The 23,489-nt window shown below is 44.4% G+C and overlaps 1 long non-coding RNA gene across 1 annotated transcript in view; it reads left to right on the top strand.

Annotated features, from left to right (window-relative positions):
• Positions 1 to 5,504: 5,504 nt before the first annotated feature.
• Positions 5,505 to 23,489, top strand: part of LOC148436115 (uncharacterized) — a 231,128-nt gene continuing 213,143 nt past the window's right edge. Inside the window, exon 1 of the long non-coding RNA XR_015876506.1 lies at positions 5,505 to 5,599. This is a non-coding gene — a long non-coding RNA (uncharacterized LOC148436115). The remainder of the gene's footprint in view (positions 5,600 to 23,489) is intronic.

A 23,489-nucleotide genomic window follows, 5' to 3' on the forward strand; every position in this document is an offset into this window, starting at 1 on the left:
AGACAGCATTGTGTTATAGCGTGTCTGCACGTGTTACCAGACTGTGTTGTCAGCATAATAAAAGTACAAATATGTTCAAAATTCCAACTCTAAAAATGTCAAGAAATTAAGCAAAAATGTACAAAAAAGGACGTAATATTCAAGAGAATAACAGCAACACATTCTTGTCCCTACTACTCTGTCTCGTACCTCCAGCACTTAGCCCGAGGCATGAGCTCTCAGGGGCATATCCAATTAGCCATGGAGTTTACCCCGGGGCTAACTGGTGGTGCTGACCAATTCAATTAGGGGCCCACATCCCTGTGTGTTTATTAGCAGAGGGTACAATTTGCCTCACAGTCTCAGGAGGAGATTAGTTAGGGTTAGGTTTTGGGGGGGGAGGGGTGAGAGTTAGGCACCCCTAGGGGGGGAGGGTTAGGCACCACTGGGGAGGTTAGGCACTAAGGGTCAGAGGGTTAGGTTTAGGAACGAAGGGGGGAGACAGGGTTAGGCACTAACGGGGAGGCTTAGGGTTAGGCTACAAGAAGGGAGGGTTAGAGGGAGAAGGAGGGAGACAGGTTTAGGCACTAACGAGGAGGCTTAGGGTTAGGGTGTGGTGTGGGGAGGGTTAGGCTACAAGAAGGGAGGGTTAGGGGGAGAAGGGGGGAGGGTAAGTATACTTACCTGACCCCTGCCAGGATACCAACCATCGGGATGCCACTGTCTGTATTTTGACAGTAGGCATCTCGACAGCCGCCATTACATATTTCCATATACAGTGTATGTACTCTCTTTATAACATTGATGTCTTATCCTTACAAGATCGTTTGGGAGATACTGCAACAACATACAGTAGCAGATGAAGTTCACCTGTGATAAATGGTAGGTTGTGTAGCTGGGGATGAAAACTAAACATGCAGCTTGCTGGTCACATGAAGCACTATTTGCTAAATCCATGCTATAGAACTATTTAGGTATCATCCTAAATTATCTTTCTGTTGATAACAGCAACCTCTGTTCAGTCCTCCATGTCCACTGCCTCTGTGTCATCCTTCATTCCTAACTCTCCTTCACTCCCCACATTCAGTCTACGTCGCAGTCCTGCTGCTTCCACCTCCCATTGGTTCAGCCTTATCCCACCCCAGTGTAAGACGTCAAGTAGGGGTGTGGTATAAGAGATAGACAGTAATTAGATAGACAATGTCTAGATAGACACCAGATGTTAGACAGTCAATAGTTAGATAGGGACAAAAGGTTCGACATGTACAAAAGTCAGACACACTAAAGTAAAGCTGCATACACACGTAAAGATTAACTGTCCAACCATCCAACTAGTTGATTGGTTGGAATGAAAATCTGGTAAAGTATGGGAGTAAATGATGATCATCAATTTGCTCCTAAATGCCAGAAAACAGATGAAAATAGCCGTCAGACAAGTTTGTTAAATGTTTGATCTAAACAATTTGTTCAAACAACAGTTTTTGTCCATTGTCCGGCGTTTGGGAGCAGATTGCTGATTGTCATTTGCTTTCATACCTTACCAGGTTATCATTCCAACAAATCAACTAGTTGGATGGTTGGGCAGAAAATCTTTACGTGTGTACCCAGTTTTAGACATGTAAAAAGGTCGAAAGGGTCAAAAGTTCGACATGAAAATGGTTGACACAAAAATGGTCGACAATTTTTTTATTTTTTTGCCCTAATCTTCAACCTAACCCTAACTCTCCCTCCTGGTGCCTAACCCTAACTGTCTGGGTAAGTGCCTAACCCTAACCGTGAGGATAAGTGCCTAACCCTAAAAAAAAATTAATAAAAATATTGTCGACCATTTTTGTGTGGACACATTTTCATGTAGAACTTCTGACCCTATTGACCTTTTGCACCTCTACGGCGGCTAAACAGTTGCCGGTATTTCAATCCCATTCCATCATCGCTACATCTTTATTTCCTCATTCAACCTACTGTATATTCAGCATATAGTTCAATCCAAAGGCAAAGCATATCATATGAAGTACATGTTACTAACATTCAGTCCCGTTTAGCACCAACAACAAAGTTAGCCGCTGGTATTTCAATCCCTTTGCTGGGGAATTAGATCTGGGAGGTTGGTCTACTCTCCTGGGAGTCCAAGATGGCTTCTCCAAAACTTGGGAACCTCCCGGACATTCAGGAAAATAGGCAACTGCATCTAGAACTACCAGGATATTATAATTTATTAAGTAGGATAAAGGTATACTTTATTGATTTGCAAGGGCATGCATATAGATTTTTAAGGGATCCAAAACCAAATGCCAACTAAAACACTTGAGGGTGGTTTTGCCAAAGCCGAAAACCAAAGCACGATGATGAATTAGAACCAAACCAAAACACTGGGGTCCGTGCACATCTCGATCCCGTTAAAAATCACTGGTGAGGTCTCATTTTAATATTTATTTCAAGGCGCCAACTTACAGGATTGATGTTCTGGAACGGAACGGAGTACATAGAAGGAAAATAAATTAATAAAAGGTATGCAATATCACAGTTATAGCGAGAGAATGTATGAATTTATTTACACTAAAGAACAGAAGATTAATGAGGAGAGAATCACTGTGTATAAACATATTAATAAAGTCTATGTAAACCGGCTCAGTTTAAGGTCCCCACAGACGACGTGAGGCTTATAGACAGAGAGATCACCAACCACGATAACGGTTCTCCTCTGTGGAATGCACACCGCAAGAACTGCTATTAGCAGGCACTGTAGATAAATGTAAGGAAGGATTGGAGATTTGCAAAACAGAATATGCAGGGCTATAGGGGTCTATTTACTAAGCCTTGGATGGAGTTAAAGTGAACAGAGATAAAGCACCAACCAATCAGCTCCTAACTGCTATTTTTCAAACACAGTGACATAGCAGTTAGGAGCTGATTGACTGGTACTTTATCTCCGTTCACTTTATCTCCATCCAAGGCTTAGTAAATACACCCCGTAGTTATTAATGTAATGTGTTGATCCAATGAATTTTCCACACTCTAGGCAAATTGAACAGTACTTTATAGTTTTTCATAATTTTTTTTACCTTTCTCTAAATCAAAATGTTTTTTATTTGTTGTTGGTGTGGATAAAAAGTTAAACTTAATTGACAAACAAAATGTTAAACTATGTAATTATTATTATTATCGTAAGAAAAGTATCTCTTTATTGAGCATTTTTGCCTGCTTGAACCAACCTCCCCATCAGTGGTTGAATCTGCATGCTTCAATGTATGTTTTGTTTAATGTTCCTTTTACGTCATGCAATAAAAATGTATACATTGTCACTAAGATAATGTAAAAATACATAGCGTTGTATATGTGTACTTGATGTTTTCCTCCATGCTGCTCCTGTTGCAAAATGTTTAAACTTACGTAAATTCTTTATTCCAAACCAGCAATGCCCTCATCATTCAGCAATACCTCATCCATATATTCTGGAAGGCCTGTATGACTCTATGTGATAAGTTAGTACAGTGGCTCCAAAAATATTTACCCTGTTTGGCATTTTTCACATTTTAATTTCGTGCAACATCGAGTTAAAATACATTTATTTGGAAATTCCTACCGCTAATCAACACAAAATACTAGTACTGGTAATGTCAAATAAAACAGCAACAACTTGAAGGCTTTTTCATAAAAAAAACAAAACAATACTTGACTAAAGTATTCACCCCCTTGTTTTAAGAAATGGTATAAGCACTTTGTACTGCAATTATAGCTATGAATCTTCTAGTGTAAAGGGGCCTATCCATTACCCGACATTGTTCACCGTCCCCGACTGTCTACTGAACATGCTGGTCAACCTGACGACGGACGTCAGGTTCGGCATGTTCAGGGATAGGAGGTCGGGCTCCCTCACTGAATGACGTTCAGTGAATGCTGTTCAGTGTGGGCACCGCACAAGTCTTTCTTCTTTGCAATATTGTTTCATCACGTTAAATGGAGATTGTCATTAAACAGCAATTTACAAATCATCCTACAGATTTACTATGGGTTTTTAGGTTTGGGCTATTACTGGGCAGCTCAAGACTTGTTTCTGTTTAAGCCATTACAATGTAACTTTTGCTCTATACTTTGAGTAACTGTCCTACTGGAATATATGGTACATCTCCAAAATCTTGCAGACTGCAGCTTGTGTTCCCCAGCTATTTTCCCCTGACTTCTGATTCCCCCATCCCCAGTCACCTCTCTCTGGCTCCTGAATACCCCTATGCCCATGTCTCAGCAACCTTCATTTCACTGTTGGATATCTCTACCAGTCTGTCACAACTCTAAAATGGATGTTATGAATGCTGACCATATACTTGGACCGTACAATCAGAACAGAGGCAAACCTCCGTGTCCTTTGCCAGGGACACTCACAAGGGGGGTTGGGTTTTGCTGCGCCCGATATGCAGGTTGCGGTCCTTTGTCTGGGTACCAGTGTATGGGCTGGTGAACTAAGAACTGGCAACAAGACTGGTCTTACTGGAGCGCAGTCGACAGGAATGGGTCAGGACCAGATGGGCAATGCGGTACCAGGGATGGAGCGGAATCGGGTCAGAGGAATAGCCAAGGTCATAACCGGGAAGTCACTAGGAGCAGTATCAGGGAACAGGCAATGAGAATAGTCAAACAAACCAGATCAAATTACTAGGAATCATATGAGGGGTTTATGTATCAAGCAGTGAAAAGCATGGAAAAGTGGACCAGTGGAGAAGTTGCCCGTAGCAACCAATCAGCTTTGAAGTAGCATTTATAAAGTACAGTCTATAAAATAATAGGCACGAGCTGATTGGTTGCTATGGGCAACTCCTCCACAGTCAGATGCACCACTACTGTTTGCGAGATTTGAGGGGGTCCGCATGGAGACTGCACAAGTGCCCCCTCTTCTCTTAAACTGCCCCCTGGCTGCTTATGTTTTTTTGTAGTAGATGCAATTAAGCATGAAACCTTTCATTATGTGTTTCTGTATTATGTTTATGCCAATAATGGAAGCGTGAGCAATGTTTTATTTATGGTAATTACCATTTGTTTTACCCTAATTGCCGTTTGTTATGCAGAAACACGCCTGGCCATTGCAGTTACAGGACCTTGCAGTTACAGGACCTTGCAGTTACTTGACTAGGCCACTTTGGGGTCTATTTACTAAGCACTGTTAGGAGACAGAGTGAAAAGTGATAAGGTGCCAGCCAATCAGCTCCCAACTGTAATTTTTCAAACACAGCCTGTGAGATGGCAGTTAGGAGCTGATTGGCTGGCACCTTATCACTTTTCACTTTGTCCCTTTGTCTCAATAGCAGATGAATGTAGATGAAAAAGAAACTATTCCTGGCAAAGCATTATGAAAAGAAAAGTGTTTCACCTTTATAAGAAGTCCAAGTTTCGTGTGCGCAGCACAAGAGGATAGAGCGATGCCTCTTCCTTACACGTGCAGCACATGTTTTTTTTTTGTCCAATGCAATTTCAGTTCATAACATGTTTGTTTATTCAGAGCTCTGCTATTTTCAGACAAGTTAGAACTGATGACGGAGTACTGTGGAGATGGTGCATCTGACTGTGGCAGAATGTCGGACCAGATGCAGCTGATTATTAAGACTGAGCTCCACGAAGGATACACTTGGTATGGAATTACCATCGGAAATAACCCTAAATGCAGTATTTAGTTACTTATATTGTATGATCATTGTCCATGGTATATTTTTACCTTGCTTTTTAATCAACCTTTAACTGCTTCTGCCCTTATTGTACATATTTGTATCCAGTGGCAGCAAATATGTTTTTAAAATTTTTTGAGACACCTAAATAATGCTGTTACAGTAGTCCCTGTAATATCACTATTCGGCTTGCTGTTTATATCGCTGTGTTACCACTGTTACCGGATACCCTGCTAATATCAATAAACCCAGCATCCTAGTTATGGACTCTATGGGGTATATTTACTAAAGTGAGAGTTTTTAGAAGTTGAGATGTTGCCCATAGCAACCAATCAGATTCTACTTAACATTTAGCATCTTCTAGAAGATAATAGCTATAATCTGATTGGTTGCTATGGGCAACATCTCCACTTCTAAAAACTCTCTCTTTAGTAAATATACCCCTATGAGTGGGCTAACAGTCACTTTCACATTCTGCCTGAGAACTATTGTGACCGGGTTGGGTATGAAATCCCAGCTGTCAGGATGCCGACATCAATAGGAACTTTGCTAATCCCTACCCTAACTCCTACCCTAACCCTCCCTCCCCGGTCCCTAACTCTAATCTCCCCCTCTAGTGCCTAAGCCTAACTTCCCTCTCCCCGTACCCTAAACCTAAGACCGTCGGCACGCCGGGATGCCGACTACATCCGATTGTGAGTGACCACCACTCCAATAGATTATATAAATAAAGGGATGGTGTTACATTGCCCACCATATTCTTTTGAATATTGAGTGCTGAGGTAATCGAATATCAATATTCCCACAGAATCAGGGCCTGATTCAGAGCCGCTCGTAAGCGGCCGCTCGTTCGCTCCGAGCCATGTTCGCACAACTGCGCATGTCTATGGGTTGTAATACGCATGCACGAACCAGTCATTGCGGTCGGAAATTGTGTGCTCGTAAAATAGCGAGTGCCTGCTAATTTGAGTGACAGGATGAGGCGTTTGTGGGTGGTAACAGGGGAAGGTGCTTGAAAACGGGGAGTGGTGATCCGAACGCAGGCATGCCAAACGGTCAAAACGGGCGTTTTAAGGGTGTGCATAATTAACAAAGCAGTGTCATCGACCACGTCACTTGGTTGTCTTTTAGCCTGAACTGCTCGCATGATTGCGGTAGGAAAATCCTACCACAAGCACTGCGAGCAGTTCATACGCCTTTCGATGTACTCGATTAATCTAATAAATAGCGGAGATGACGTAGGATTCGAGCGGCCAGGGGGCGTTTTTTACAAAATAGCGAGTGCATGTTTCATTCACTCGTTCAGACATAGAGGCGTCAACAGACTGCAGAGAGCGAGCGCTCTATTTAAATATCCGTCCCCTTTTTCTGAACGAGCGAGCGCAAATAGCGTCCGGCTCTGAATCAGGCCCTCTGTTCTGTACCTGCAAGACACCTATACTTACTGTTTTCCTGTAATCTACACATAATGCTTAACATTCTCATTCACCCCCTGGCTGTCCTGTGTTGAGCCCAGCATCCTGAGATAAGGCTGTTCCCACTCCACGTTAGTCCTAATCCAAAGTCAGTAGTCACATCTATCCAGCCACAGACACTAGCAAAGAAGTGCCACAGCAGTGATAAGAATCAATCGTTTCCCGGTATCTGTGAAGGAGCATAGCACTGACAGAGACTTTTCTTCTGAAGCTGGGGGCACCACAATAGTGCTCAGATGACAGTTACAGTCAGGGACATTTGTTGGGTACTTAGCATCAATAAGCATGGTCAGTAATAACAAGCTACTGACTGTAAGAGAAACCCTAAGTCAAAGGTGACGATATAAGAAAATCCAGTCACAGAGGCTTAATCCTTCCAGGTGGGACAATGAGGTCAAAATAAAACTAATTGTTTAATGTTCCTATATGGACTCAAATATTTAACATGTTCACATACTGTACTATAACTGCAAACTGGTACACTAGTCCTAACTGTGCAGAATTCCAGTAATAATCTAACATTACAATGTACGTTTTTATGTATCAGACAAACACATTGTGTTCTAAAATGTTACATATCCTATTTTTTTTTTAAATAATGCAAATTAACTTTATTTTGAACATGTAAGGAACAATTAAGGAAACAGTGTTGCCAAGAGATACCAAAATGGAGACTTAATTTTTTTTAGCAATAAGATTTATTGAAAGCGCAAGGTGAACTCGAAGAGGCAGATTCAATGAGCCCGTAATATATGGGTTAGCCGCTGGTTTATCGTGGTGGGAAATTGCCAAATAATTGAATAGTTTCATTAGTTAAACCTGGAGCTTTAGCTGTGTGGTGACAGTGCCATAACTAGCACCCTGTGCAGGCCACACCCCATACCTGATGATGTCATGGTGTCACGCTGAAGAGGCGGGGCTGCCTGACAACCTTTCGGGAGGCTGTACAGGCTGCAGTGCGCATGCCTGGAGTGTTCAAAGTATGTTCCGGGGTGGCACTGTAGCAATGATCTTGGCAGCAGGGTGCCATTACATCCTGGCGGCATGGTGCTATTATCACGTAGCGTTAGGGACACTTGTACAGAGATGCCTTGATGCGGCCCGGTGCTTAAACATATCTTTGCAAATATATACAACAAAGATCTCACACAATTAAATGTGCCCCGATGACTCTAGCTCATGTGAACTTTGATTTCAGTAACAATTATTTTGTCATGATACAAATGAGGAACACATTTAACATAAATGATTCCCTGAAGTTTTCTGATAGCACATTTTTTGACTCACAATAACTGAATATTTTTTTTAATCTGTTGCCAATAGTCTGTTCTTTTCTAATTTATCTTACTTTTATGTTTAGCATGCCTAGTAAAAGCACTCTAAATTCCCATTGCCTTAGCATTGAGGGTTCCCATAAAATTGTAATCTTTTCCATAAATAAAATGCAGCTTTTCCCTAAGCCACCCACCCTGTAATATGAGCACAGTGTATGACCTCTAATAGAATAATAATACTAGAAGGGATTGGGGCCTGATTCAGACCCGCTCGCGAGCGCATAGCGCTCGCAAGCGGGTCGATGGTTGGGCAGTGCGCGAGCCCCGGAGCGAGTGAGAACTTCACTCGCTCGGGGCTTGCAGCAAAACGGGGCGGCTTTCGATGTTTTGTAGGCGGGTCAGGGGGGGTGGCTGCCCAAATGGAGGCGTTCTCAAAGGAACGCCTGCCGTTTGTTGGCGGCCCTACTGACATCACACGTGATGTCAGTAGTGAACTTCCTGGAAGTTCACTCTGCTTGCAGTGGACGAGACCCTACCACAAGGGTCTCGTTGCAAGTCCGATGGTCGTGATAATCACGAGCATCGCCAGGCCGCCCGCACAAGTTGTGGGTGGTCATCCACAGCTATGCGAGCGGCCTTTAGGCAGATTTTTTTTTTTAATCCGCCCTAATTAGTGAGCGCCTCTGAATCAGGACCTTGGCCAAGCAAGGGGGTGTGGACACCTCCATTGTGAATATCGGGGTCCTCTGAAGAGGTAATTTTATATACTCTCCTGCGTGCATGATTACACTTCCCCCTTGGTATCCGGATGAAAGTTCGACCATGAATAGGTCAACAGTCAATAGGTCGACACCAAATGGTCAACATGCAATAGGTCGGCAGGTACAAAAGGTTGTCTCACAAAAGCTTGACAGTTTGAAAGGTTGAAAGTGTTAAAAGGTTTACAGTGTTTTTTTTATGGTTTTTCACCATTTGTAAGGGTAGGGTTGGCTCGTGTTAGGGTTAGGAGGAGGGATAGGGTTAGGCTACCAGAGAGGACGGTTTGAGTTAGGCACTAAGGGGAGGATTAGGGTTCAGATTTAGGGTTAAATTACAAAAAAAGAAATGTGTCGACCATTTGTATGTCGACCATTTGAACCTGTCGACCTTTTGTACCTGTCAATATATTGAATGTCAATGATTCGATGTCGACCCATTTACTGTCGACCTTTACATTGTCGCTATATTGTACCTCTGCTATTCTCACGACATGGTGAACTTAATTGTTTTTATTGCCCCTGTCGACCTTTTGCATGTCTGCCATCTGGTGTCGACCTTATTACTGTCCTTAGCATTGTGGGCCTCATTCAGTGATGTACGCTATTCCGATGCTCAAGCAATTCAGCGACTATTGTCCTTCTATGCATAAGTCTGAATTGCACTGTGCATGTTTCAAGATACATTAGCATAGTTGCTTGAAGCGACTTTTCATTTGCAAAGGTATTGATAGTTGATAGTGTCTGTTTGGGGTGGGTAACGGGGAGGGGTGGCAAAAAAAACGCAGGTGTATCTCCCCCATTTTCGGGGCAGGTTGTAGCCTTCATCTGTGATCCCATACTCAGATAAAGTGGTTCCGATGTCTCAATTCAGGCAGCCATTTTTGGCCAATTATCGAATGATCTGCGACTGCCACGGAGTATTTGTAGACAGTTGCTTGGATCTGCGATAGCCCCGGTGGGCATCTCAATACAAATCTCAGTGTCTGCAACATCAACACATATTTTTGCACGTCAACCGCGTACGAGATTGGGATCGGTATGAAAGACCGCCGGACCTATGTCCCGACGCCGGAAGTCCGGTAGCAGTAAAGATCCCGACAAAGTAAGTAACTAATTATCCCTAACCTTTCCCCCCTAACCCTAACCCAACTTTAGGAGTGTCTAACCCTAACCTCCCCCCTTTGTGCCTAAACCTAACCCCCCCTCCTCCTTGCAGTCTAAACCTAACCCTCCCGGGGGCTTGCCTAACCCTAACCTCCCATTTCGACCATCGGTTTCCTGGCTGCATCCCACGAGATTACAGCTGCGATTTCATTAACGTACTTTTTTGAACCAGGCCCTGTGCTCATACAGTAAATACATTACAGAATCCAGTATGAATGTCCTAATAAGAGCATGGGTAATGGAACTGGGATATTTTTTATAATTATTTTCCATTCACTGACATAGTAAAATGTGTTGTTTGAACAAGTTAGCAATCTAGTCCATGTCACAATTTTGTAGCGCTATTTGTCACTGTCTCAAACAGATGTGTAGTGAAGAGAAATCCTACTTGGAACAAAAACATTGAAATTCCTTCCTTTGAAGACGATCACACGTACTTTTCAAGCGATAAGGAATTGCAGTGTATAATATTCTTCAGGAAGAAGCTGCCAGACACTCACAAATATGGAACTTCCGTTACCGGCCAGGAGTTGTGTGTTACGTAGGAAAACTCTCACTCCCTGGAATTTATTTTTACATGTCTCCAAGATACATCAGAGTGTTACATTGCCTGAAACTACAACACAGGATTGAGCAACCGTGACTTGCAGACACATATTTTAAGCCAAGTAGATAACATCTGAACAACACACAACATGCTCTAGGCAAACACAAAGCATTTAGTAATGTGCCTGCAATCATAGTATTAGTGCAAACCATAATTCTAATGCACCACGTCTAATGGATTACAGCAGAAGTACCTGTTTGCGAACATATGTACTTGGTTCTTTGAAATGTTTGTATAATACTGTCTGCATACTAAGAGAACTTTAAAAATGTTCTACATCCAGGTACTTGAGTATGGGAAGTGTCTACCACTTAGGAGGAAATCCAATTAGCCGTGGCCCGTGGGATTTACCCACGCCGGGCGATTCAGTTAGTGAGGTTTACCCCCCATGGGGCATTAAACTACTGAGGTGGACTTTTCCTCGCACCACTAGAAAAGGTACCCGCAGGGGGTTAACGTGCAGGGAAAACCCATTGATTTCGCAATAGTGGGTTTAGTGCGTGTTAACCGCTGTTTACCGTGTGAGGGAAAATGCTATTTGAATGCCCCCCTTATTGTACTAACGATACTGGATCAGAACCTCTATACACGCCTTCCTATACCTTCTAATGTCCTGCCTATACCTTCTAATATCCTGCCTATACCTTCTAAGGATGACGCTAATTTGCGTACGCAGTCATACCATAAATAAAGACTTAGACGTGGAATCTGTGGTTCCAAAGCACAAGTGTTATTCAGGTAAAAGTTCAGACAGTTACACGCAATTGATCTAGACACAATTTAGGCGCAAAAGGAAAATTATACAGACCCAAGTACAGTATGCATAAGCAGGCACTTCCGGACCTGGAGATAGGCATCAGCAAGATCCCTAGTCATACAGCGTTCAGCACGAAGACTGAGAACCAGCGTTCGTGCACACATATTTATACCCCCCCAGAATAAACAGGACAATAGGGAAGTTTGTTGCTGATGTCATTGGTTCCCAGGGGAGAAGCATCTGTTACAGCACATTTAACAGGCTTTTTCAAATAGACTCTCCCTGCCTCTAACAGCTGGGGGTCTTCCTTTTCACGCCCCCTGCAACATTCTAACAGTTGTTCATGAAATATACATTTTGTTGCTTGTAGGCTCTGTGATCCATAACTCGGGAATGTATGATGCGATCTCCCCACCGATAACACCGGAATACTGTAAAAAGAGTACGCATCAGTATAAGACCAAACTTGATACCTTAGTTATCAAATACCTTTATTTCTCAGCATTTAAACTAACTGAACCAACTTAAATTATACACTTTAAAGCTTATTGAACCTTATGTGTGAATATGTAATGTGTGGGTATTCAGGGTTTGATATAAGGATGCTAGTTAACTTGGGGCAGATGCGTGCGCATAAAACTAACAAAACAGCGGTTTCATACAAAGTCCTATGCATTCGCTAATATGCGACTAGTTAACAGCGCAATTGTGTGTATTAATGTGTGTATGAGAAATGGTGAAAAATGCAATCGCATGGTGCTAATAGTATCATCGCCACATGTACTAAAATGTGAGTTTATCTAAAATGGTGCTTAGGCGGCCATTTGCAAAATGGCGTCTTGCGATCTCATTTTCAAGATGGCGTCTTGCGGCCAGTCGCAAGATGGCATCGCCGCAATTAAATTTTAAACTGAACTTGTCTCAGCCAATTATTCAGCTTCGACAGTCCACCCTTTGATAGCAAACAACATGCTATCACAATCTGCTATTAGAAATTAATTTAGGCTTACATTTACATATTATTTGGTGTTATTATGGGATGGCACAAGGTGGTTCTTAATCCATCAATAATGTGTCTCTGGGTGGGGACATAAAACTACTATTATATGCATACCGCGGATCTTGGAAGATCATGTGAAAGGTTTGGGAATGCACCAGTCTTATAATAGCAGTCTTGAAGGGGAGTTGAGACTTTACATTATCTGAGCTGTTCTATAAATAACATTTCAATAATACATTCTTTGTATGTCTAAATATAATACATCAAACGATTGTATTTCCTAGTTCAGGGTTGTAATGCAGTTCTATATTTACTTCGGTATACATATTGTCATTACTGACCACCATCATAGTTTCATTCTTTTGTTTCACTCTGTTTTTACATTTTCCACACTTCAACACAATAGGAACACACCGGATGCATATGCCAATTATTATGATGACAATCAGTATAAGGATTAAGAATTTGCCTACGCTGGCGATCACTTCCCGGACCCATTCCCCTAGACTCGAGAACCATTTCACTGGGTTCAGCTATGAAACCCATCCTTCTATCTTCTCCCTTATTTCAGCCACTGAAGCGTTATGGTTTTTGCAAAATTCCCACTTTAGCTGCAGAATTTCATCCATCTTCCGGTCCTCCTTAGGGTCGCTGGTATCATTGGTGACAAAGGTGCAACATTTTGCTCCAAATTGAGTGGCAAATGTTATGCAATACCCTCCAGTAACAGCAGTTAAATAATTCAACACTAGCCTGTGTTGCACTAGTTCTTTCTTGTACGCTTGCAATTCTCTCCCTGTATACCTGAATGTGTCATCGTACATCTCGGTGATAATATCTATCAATTTGGCAAGTTCCTGGATATATCTAAAATTTAATGTACCCCGAGCGATCCTGGTGGGGTCCAATGCGACCAGAACTTGAATCCAGTTGTCTCACTGATTAACTGAGTGGCTTTATGTATATCACCAGGTACCATATTTCTTTTGCCTCTGTGTTCATATTGTGTGTGAAGATATGTGACGGTGTGTTTTTATGTATACCCAGCATTTCAACATCTGTGAGGGTCATAACTTCTGGGACTACTCTTCCCAGGTAACACAAACCTTCGGATCTCGGGGAGAGCCATTTATACGCTTTTCTTCCACAGATGAAATATACATTATCAGGGAGAACATAAGGAATGGTATGCATCATTATTATTAAGCACATTTCCCTTGCAAACAATCCTATTTCTGGTTCTTCCATCTGGTACATGCAAGTTTCTGGCTGTATTATTTTAGCACAATAACCATTTGGCACCTTACCAATAATTTCTTTGGTGGAACTCAATGTATACCGATACCTAAAATGTTTCCCACCAGACTTAATGGAGCGCAAAAGATCATGGTTTATGGACTCATTATCAGCTCTTTGTGAGAAGGTCATCGTCTGATTATTCCCCGACACTTCCCAACTCCCGGGTTTATTGGGGTTGGTTATGTTTAGACACAAAAGTGATCTATCTACTTGGAATTGATGGAGTTTGAAATTAGGTGGTTTGGATGAGAGGAATTTTCCTTCCAATGTTTTCCCTTTTTGCAATTCTAAAATGTCCGTGATATTCAGCAGAAATGGCACCAATTCTATGTTATGCTGTCCCTGTGGCACATGTGAACACACCCAGCAATCAGTTTGATTTAACACTTTGCCTACCATGCTATGATAATCCTCTACAGGATACCTACCCCAGTACGGATTATATTTAGGTTGGCACCGTTGGATACAGTTTTCATCAACTAGGGACCCACAAAGCTCACAAATACAGGAATCTTCAGACGATAAACCTCCACACCTTCCCCGAGTATCCGGAATGACAGCTCTCTTAACAATAACAGTACTAAGATTGGTCAGACACTCCCCTGATTGGCATTGCACTCCTCCTGATTCCACTCCATCAGCACTGCCATCAGCTCCCGTTTCCTCATTCGGTCCCCCATCACAGACACTGGATATCCCCGGACTGACCAGGATGGTGAACACTCTAAAAGAGAAAATGAGAATGAACACAGCAGGCCCGTCCATTGTCACAACAAGACCTGCAATTTCTCTCAGTTCAGTTATCTTACTACGACCTTTTCAATCCTCCCGGAACAAGCTCGCGAGTGACAGGTCCATGCTATCAGCCTTGTCTCCGACTTGTTTCTCCACCGGTTGATTGACCTTTTTGCAGTGAGTGGAATGGACCCAGGTATCTCTCTCGGCCACCTTCAAAGATGTAGTACTTGTCAGTAGCACCTGGTACGGACCTTCCCACTGATCAGTCAAACAACCTGAACGCAAGAAATTTCTGATCATTACATATTCTCCTGGTTCAACATCATGACAGTTCATTTTAGACATATGATTAGACAACAATTTCAGTTTCTGCTGCTGTTGCTTTAACTGCTTACTCATTGATATAAGATACTTCACAGTTACCTCGTTGTTACCCTTTAGATCTTCCTGTGGACTTATAATCAAATGAGGTTGTCTACCCAACAATATTTCAAATGGGGACAGATTCAGAGGAGGTCTGGGAGTGGTCCTTATACTATGTAGGACCAAAGGTAACGCTTCTGGCCATCCTAGTCCAGTCTCAGTCATGATTTTACTTTGCTTATTTTTAATAGTCCCATTCATCCTCTCTACCTTTGCACTGGCTTGCGGTCGGTAGGGGGTGTGAAGTCGACTATTAATACCCATCAGCTTACACACATTTTGAAAAACATCACCTGTGAAATGGGTACCCCTATCACTCTCAATGATTTTAGGGATACCGTACCTGCATACAAATTCCTGAACTATTTTCTTGGCAGTAAACGCAGCAGTATTAGTGGCCGTTGGGTAGGCCTCAACCCAGTTAGAAAATACGTCTGTGCACACTAATACATACTTAAGGTTCCTGTAGGGTGGTAATTGGATGAAATCAATTTGTATCACCTGGAAAGGTCCATCAGTCGGTGGAATGTGGGACGGTTCGGTAGGGATCGCTTTCCCTTTGTTCTTTCTCAAGCAGGTCAAACAGGACATTTCTATTTTTTTCTGCTTGTGAAGAAAAACCTGGTGCGCACCAGTATGCCCTCACCAACTTGCACATACCCTGTTTACCCAGATGAGTCAGACCATGTGCTGCCTCGGCCAGGCTGGGGTAATATGCCTTGGGGGCTACTGGCTTACCATGGGGGTAGGGGGGGTAAGGTGCGCTCTTCCTGCTAGTACTGGTGATGACTTGTGTGTGTTTGTGAGTGGTGTTAATTAGAATGTTTCTTCTGGTGGTGGTGATGTTTTGGGAGTGAGGAGGGTGTGATTGGGTATGGAGTGTAGTTTGGAGGAATGTGAAAAGGGGAATGGAATAGGATCAAAATGAGGCCAGCGAGACACAGTAATTTTGGGCAAAATCTTTTATTGAGTAGTCACAATGCTGCTCTGTTAAGATCCCGGGCAGGTGGGTGGGGTTCAGTGATGAGTGGTGATGAGACTGGGGAGGTAGGTGGACCCTTTTAGGGGGCTCCTTCCCATGCAGTTCAGTGACCTTGCACGTCACCCCTGCTGGACCTATGGGGGATTTGCAGAGTGGGTTGGAACACCTGTGCGGCGTCCCGCGTGTTGGTGTGAGTCTTGGCAGTACTTACCTACCGGTAGGTTTTTTGTTGTGGTGATGTAGGTCGACGTTGCGGCCGTTGCAGATTGGTTGGAAGCTGCAGGTTTGTTGGTGAGCTGGATCAGCGTGTTGCTGGTGTGCTGAAAGTGCACGGCTGTTCTGATTGGTCTGCGGAGGTCAGCGACCGTAGTATGCAGCTGAAATTGGCTCTTGGTCGTTCCGCTGGTGGTGCGGAGCCAGAGGTGTGGATGGGTGAGCTGCTGGGAAGCTGGGTTGCAGCGTGTGTGCTGGGACCACCCCTGGGGGGTGGTCTGCCCGGGATACTGATTCAAAAAAAGCCAGGGAGGAGGGGGGATGTGGAAAGTGTGACCGGGATGGAGCTGGTCACTGGCGATGTTGGCTGGGCGGACTTGCGGCCGGATGTGCGGGATGCTCTTATCACTGACGGTCCCTCGTGGAAATGGGGATCGACGGTGGAGACACCCCTGGCCAGGAGTGAGTTGCTGAGCACGCCTGGGAGCAGGGGGGGAGAGGGGCTGGTCCGGGGTGGAACCGGTCACTAAAGAAGGCACCTGTGTCGAAACGCGTTGGAGACCCTCACATCAAACCCGATACCGATCCAGGCTGACCTCCACTAAAGATCCCCATCCCCACCAGGGACCACCAGTGCAGAAAGCTCTCAGCCCACCTGCCTGCTGGTCCGCACCGCTCACACCTCCATTGACTGGCTCGCACCGCTCACACCTCCAGTGACCGGCTCCACCCCGGACCAGCCCCTCTCCCCCCCTGCTCCCAGGCGTGCTCAGCTCAATTAATTTCAGCATATCAATAGTTTGAAATGACATAATTGTTTCAGTTGGAGAAAACATTTTTAACCCTGCTGCCTATTTTGCAGCTTCATCAGCTCTGTTGTTGCCCAGTGACACCGGGTCATCCTCACATGTGTGGGCTTTGCATTTAATTACTGCCACTGCTTTGGGCAGTAGGATTGCTTCTAAAAGATGTTTTATGTGTCGGGAATGTGCAACTGGTGTGCCTGCTGCTGTCATAAACTTTCTCAGATGCCATAGAGCCCCAAAATCGTGCACCACCCCGAACGCATACCTCGAGTCAGTGTAAATGTTAGCAGATTTGCCTGCTGCCAGTTCACATGCTCTAGTCAGTGCTACTAACTCTGCCACCTGAGCTGAGTGAGGAGGACCAAGAGGTTTAGCTTCTATAATGTCTGTGTCATTTACAACAGCATAACCTGTACATAATTCACCTGTGTCTGTTTGTCTATGACAACTCCCATCCATATAAAAAGTTACATCCACATTCTCTAAAGGTGTGTCATGTATGTCAGGTCTAGCAGTAAAGGTCTGATTCAGATATGTCATACAATTGTGCATATCATTATGTCTGCCGAACTCACCTCCCGCCAGCAACTCCTCTCCTTCCACCCTTTGTACATCATGTTGTACATATGGTAGGTATGTTGCTGGATTCAGCGTACTGCAACGTTTAACGGTAATATTTGCAGGAGCGATTGGAGCTAGTTCCCATTTGGTGAACCTAGCCGACGAGACGTGTCTGGTTTGAGCTGAGTTCAGCAGAGCAGATACAGCTTGGGGAGTGTAGACAATCATATCATGACCAAATACTACATCCTCACTTTTACTCACCAATAGAGCGGTAGCTGCTACACTTCTCAAACAGGTGGGGAGTGATCTTGCTACCGTGTCCAATTGGGCACTGTAGTATGCTACGGGCCTACTGGCATCACCATGTTTTTGTGTAAGGACACCTGCAGCACAACCTTCGGCTTCCGTACAATACAAATCAAAAGGTTTTTCATAATCAGGTATTCCCAATGCAGGAGCTCTTGTCAGACTATCCTTAAGATTAAGGAAAGCCTGTTCTGATTCCTCTGTGTGTATGACACGATCGGGCTTTGAGGAAGAGACTAATTCCTGTAAAGGTAAGGCCAAAATAGAAAAACCTGGTATCCACATTCTACAATATCCACACATTCCCAAGAAGGTACGAATTTGCTGTTGATTCTGCGGCAGTGTCATGTTTTGTATGGCCTGGATTCTATCTGTTGTGAGGTATCGTAACCCCTGAGTTAGGCAGTGTCCCAAATATTTTACTCTGGATTGGCATGGCTGTAGTTTGTCCTTAGCCACCTTGTGTCCTGTTTGTGAGAGATGAAGTAACAAAAGTTTAGTATCATTCAAACATGACATAAACGAGTCAGAACATAGCAATAAATCGTCCACATATTGTATTAGAACAGATCCATTGGCAGGTTGAAAAGATTGTAAACAGTCGTGCAATGCCTGGGAGAAGATACTGGGGCTGTCTATGAAACCTTTGGGTAATCGTGTCCATGTGTATTGTAAACCTCTGTATGTAAATGTGAATAGATACTGGCAGTCAGGATGGAGAGGCACAGAGAAGAAAGCAGAACAGAGGTTAATGACAGTGAAATGGGTTGCTGTCAGGGTTCAGCCAAGGATTGGCCTCTCTCACCTCCTTGCCGGCTTCCCCTGACTTCCTTGCGGTCAGACGTCTGGTGCAGTGATGGATGTGGGGCTGAGTATTCTGCCTTAGGTGCTTTTTGCGAGCTTCCATGGTCGGCTGTGTGTGCTGGGGATCGGAGTTCCCATCATGGGCGCCACCATGACAGTTCCTCTCATGTGACAGTACTCCTAACCTATGGTAGCATGATTTCAGTCAGCTGATGCTGTGCTCCAGTAATCTGCTACCCCTGGGTATAAATCCGCCTCCAGAACTCCAGAAAGTTGCTGTTCAACTTCTTCTCTGTTCCAGTGATACCAGCAGTGCTCTGTGCTAATCTTTCAGAGAGTTACTTCAGCCTGTTCACAGTTCTCCAGTTTCCAGTATTAGCCTCCAAGCTATTCTTAGTATGAGAGTAGTTCTCTCCCTGTATCCAGACTGTTTTGTTTTCTATGTCTGTGTGTCTTTGTATATGTGCTGCTAGTATTGTAGCTTCCTTGTGTCACTGAGGTGTCAGATTACCTGCTGGTATTAATTAGCTCACAGCTGGACCTCCCAGCACATATCTGTGTCAATCTGCCCTGTGTCTTGTCAGTGCAAATCTGCACTTGCATTTAGCACTCTCCTAGTGTATGCCTGACTTCTCTTTGTGTCTTGTCTCTGCCAATCATTTCCAGCATTCCCATATATTCCCTGAGTCCACTCTGCTCTTGTCTGTGCAATCTCCAGTATATGTCTGTGTTCTTTGCTCAGTGTCTTGTCTCTGGTAATCAGCTCCAATCATTTCTAGCATTCCCATATATTCCCTGAGTCCACTCTGCTCTTGCCTTTGCAATCCCCAGTATATGTCTGTGTTTTTCTGCATACTTAACTGTTTCCAGTCCATGCCTGTGTATAGCATTCAGTTCCATTTCCAGAGTTTATTCATTCCATTCACCTCCAGTGCTATTGCATTCATTATAGTTTCCGGTCTTCTGCCATTCCCAGGTACCTGTCCAGAGGGCCGCGACCTGCTCTCTTGGTGCAGCTGAAAACCAAATCCCAATTGAAGGGGTCACTGGAGAAAACCACCAAGTGAGTTAGACTCCGTGCCTCTGGGTAGGTCTAGCCAAACCTGGGTTTGGACGCAACTAGGAGACCTAGTCTAGTCACTCCCCTAGTCACCCGAACCCCTCGGCTCACCGTCCTCCACAGAGGAATTCTTGCACTGGATCGTGACAGTTTGAACAGCCCAATATGCAAGCTGCCGGGTTCCAGGGTGATGCAGGGTTTCAGGATTTACTCTTTCGCTTTTGCTTTGTCCCCAGACACACCACAAGTTCCGCCAGTGAATTCTCCACAGTTTTGTTCTGAAGTTTCAATTACACCTACAGATGAAAAATTTTCTGTGCAAGCTAGTGAACCTCTCAAGTGTCCTCTGGTTCCCCAATTTTCTGATATGCGTGACCCTGAACCTTTCAAGAGTTTCTACTGGCTTCTAGAACAACTACAAAATCTCCGTCCCAAAATTTTTCAAGTTATTCCCAAGCTCTCTAGTGCTACTCCTGACTTGACTAACAGCTTTTCCAAACAAACTAAAGTAAAGCATCAAAGTTTCCTGCGCCCTAAACTTACTGAGGTTGAACGTCAGCGACGCCGGGAACTGCATCTCTGTTTATATTGTGGTTATGACGATCACTTTCTTAAGGACTGTACTCTGCGCCCACTGAGAAGTGGTGACAAGTGTGTGACTCCCAATGTCTGCGCTTTCAGTGCTCCCCATCATCCATCAGTGATTCCTGTTTCTTCAGTTACAGATAAGGAGGTGATGTCCACTGAGCAAAAGAAAGTTCAAGTTTTCGATTGGGGCCCTGCTACAAGATGCTTCAACCCTCATCTAAGAAATATTGGGAGGATATTTCAGCCTTCTAAAGTCAGGGACACTACTCATTCCATTTCTACTGGTCACGGCCCAGATTCCATTTCCATCGGTCCCAGTCCGGATTCTGTTTTTCCCAATACCGGACTCCAGTCAGTAGCCCCAGGAGGGGTCTCAACTTCCTTACCCCGAGTGGAGGTCCCAAGTCTCGCACCCCAGCAGGGGGTCCCAAGTCTCGCACCCCAGCAGGGGGTCCCAAGTCTCACACCCCAGCAAGGGGTCTCAAGTCTCGCACCTCAAGAGAGGGTCTCAAGTTCCATACCTCAAGTGGGGGTTTTAGGTCCCATACTCCAACACGAGTGTCAAGTTCTGTACTCCAGGAGGGGGCCTTGAGTCTCTCTCCCCAAAAGAAGGTTTTGAATCTTGTTTCCCAGGAAGGGGCCTCAAGTCAAGTACCTCAACAGGGGTTTCCTGACCCTATACCCCAGGACAGGGTTTCAAGTGTCGTACCCCAAGGAGGGGTCTCTAATGCTATACTCCAAGAGGGGGTTCCTAGTGTTATGCCCCAAGAGGGAGCCTTAAATATTCTTCCCCAGAAAGGGATTTCAAGTATTCCACCCCAGGATGGGGTTTCCAGTGTCATACCCCACGAGGGGAATTCAAGTGTCTCACCCCAGGATGGGGTTCCCAGTGTTGTGCCCCAGGGGGGAATTTCAAGTGTTATTCTCCAAGATGGGACCTCAAGTGTCTCACCCCAGGAGGGGGTCTCAAGTCTCACACCCCAGGAGGGGGTCTCAAGTCTCGCACTCCAGGAGGGGGTCTCAAGTCTTGCACTCCAGCAGGGGGTCTCAAGTCTTGCACTCCAGCAGGGGGCTCAAGTCTCGTACCCCAAGAGGGGGTTTCAAGTCTCACCCCAGGAGGGGGTTACAAGTTTCATGCCCCAGGAGAGGGCTATCATTTCAAGTGTTACGCCCCAATAAAGGGTCTCAAGTTTCAAACCTCAAGAGGAGGTTTTGAGTCACTCACCCCAGGAGGAAGTCTCTGTTCTTGCATCCCAAAAGGGGGTTTCATGTTCCATACCCCGAAAGGAAAAGCCGAGTCTGCTTCCCCAGAAGGGTGTTTTAGGTCCCATACTCCAACAGGGAGTGTCAAGTTCTGTACTCAAGGAAGGGGCCTTAAGTCTCTCACCCCAGGAGGATGTTACAAGTTTTGTGCCCCAGGAGGGGGCATTAATTTCAAGTGTTTTACCCCAGGAAGAGGTTACAAGTGTTGTACCTTGGAGAAGACTTTTGTTTCAAGTTTCACGCCCCAGGAGGGTGCCTCCGCTTTGAGTTTCACGCCCCAGGAGGGGGCCTTCACTTTGAGTTTCACGCAGTAGGAGGGGCCTTTCATTTCGAGTTTCACGCCTCAAGGGGAGGCCTTTGTTTCAAGTCTTACACCCCAAGAGAGGGTCTTCATTTCAAGTGTTATTCCTCAGAAAGGGATTTCAAGTATCCTACCCCAGGAGGGGATTTCAAGTGTCTTACCCCAGGATTGGGTTCCCATTGTTTTACCTCAGGAGGGGATTTCAAGTGTTACGTCCCAAGAGAAAATCCTTGTTTCAAGTTCTTTACCCCAGGAGGGGGTTTAAAGCCTCTTACCCCGAGAGAGGGTTCCTAGTGTCTTTCCCCAGGACAGGACTTCAAGTTTCTCACCTCAGGATGGGGTTTCCAGTGTTATTCCCCAAAAGGGACTTCCAAGTGTTTTACCCCAAAAGGGGGTTTCAAGTATTATACTCCAAGATAGGATTCCTAGTGCCATTCCCCATGGGGGGATTTCGAGTATTAAATTTCCGAAGGAGAGTGCAAGTGTCTTACCCCAGGAGTGGGTCTCTAGTCTTGTACCCCAAGAACAAGGGTTTACAAGTGTTACTCCCCAAGATGGGGGTTCTAGTGTCATACCTCAGCAGGAGGCTACCAGTGTTATTCCTCAGGAGGGAGTCCCAAGTCTAACATCCCAAGAAGGAATTTCAAAATCCGTATCCCAGGGAAAGATCTCAAATTTCTTGCACCAAGAAAGGATCTCTGGTTCTTTACTCAAGGAAGAGTCTTCTGGTGTTGTGTCAAAGTCAAACGTTTTAGTGCCCCATCAGTTAAGAGGTTCACAAAATGACGCTACCACTATATCTATGGGTATCCCCCAGGATCCATCTGATGTTTCTGTGCCCATTCTTTTTGATGGAGATATAACGCAGTATTATGCCTTGGTGGATCATTTCATCGCTATTATGAAATCCTCGCCATGGTCTGAAATCAAGCCTACTAATGTAGTAAAATTTATAATTTCATCTTTCCGAGGTAAAGCCTGGGACTGGGTTGAGCCTATTTATGATTCAAAGGATCCGATGCTGTCAGCGGCAGTCATTAAAGAATTTGGTCCAACTTATCCTGACAGTTCTCTCGGGAATACTCATCTCAACAAAGTCTCAAGTTCTGGGGTACCACCCTCTGCTATTAAGCTCAGATGCATTTCTTTGAGTCCTTCTTAAAAAGATCCAGTACGAAAACAACCTGTCCAGAAGGATAAGACTCAAGGAGGCATAAGGATGATGAATTATAACAGATTCTGACTATGATCCTGAGTACGATGAAAAAACAATTTCGGTAGTTCCCATGAAAGACACTTTGCAACTTAAGTCTTCTTCAAGTGGTTAGAAAAAGTCTTGGAAAAATAAGAAGAATCGATGACGTCCTGGTGACCAACCTTTCTTGGACCAAGTTGACTATTTCTTCCAATTATTAGTCTCAGAATCCATCTGGTATTGGGAACCTTGTTCTTCTAAATTTTCCAGTTCATATTG

This window comes from Taudactylus pleione, unplaced genomic scaffold (assembly GCF_031769625.1).
Source record: "Taudactylus pleione unplaced genomic scaffold, aTauple2 ptg001956l, whole genome shotgun sequence".
Taxonomy (NCBI): Eukaryota; Metazoa; Chordata; class Amphibia; order Anura; family Myobatrachidae; genus Taudactylus; species Taudactylus pleione.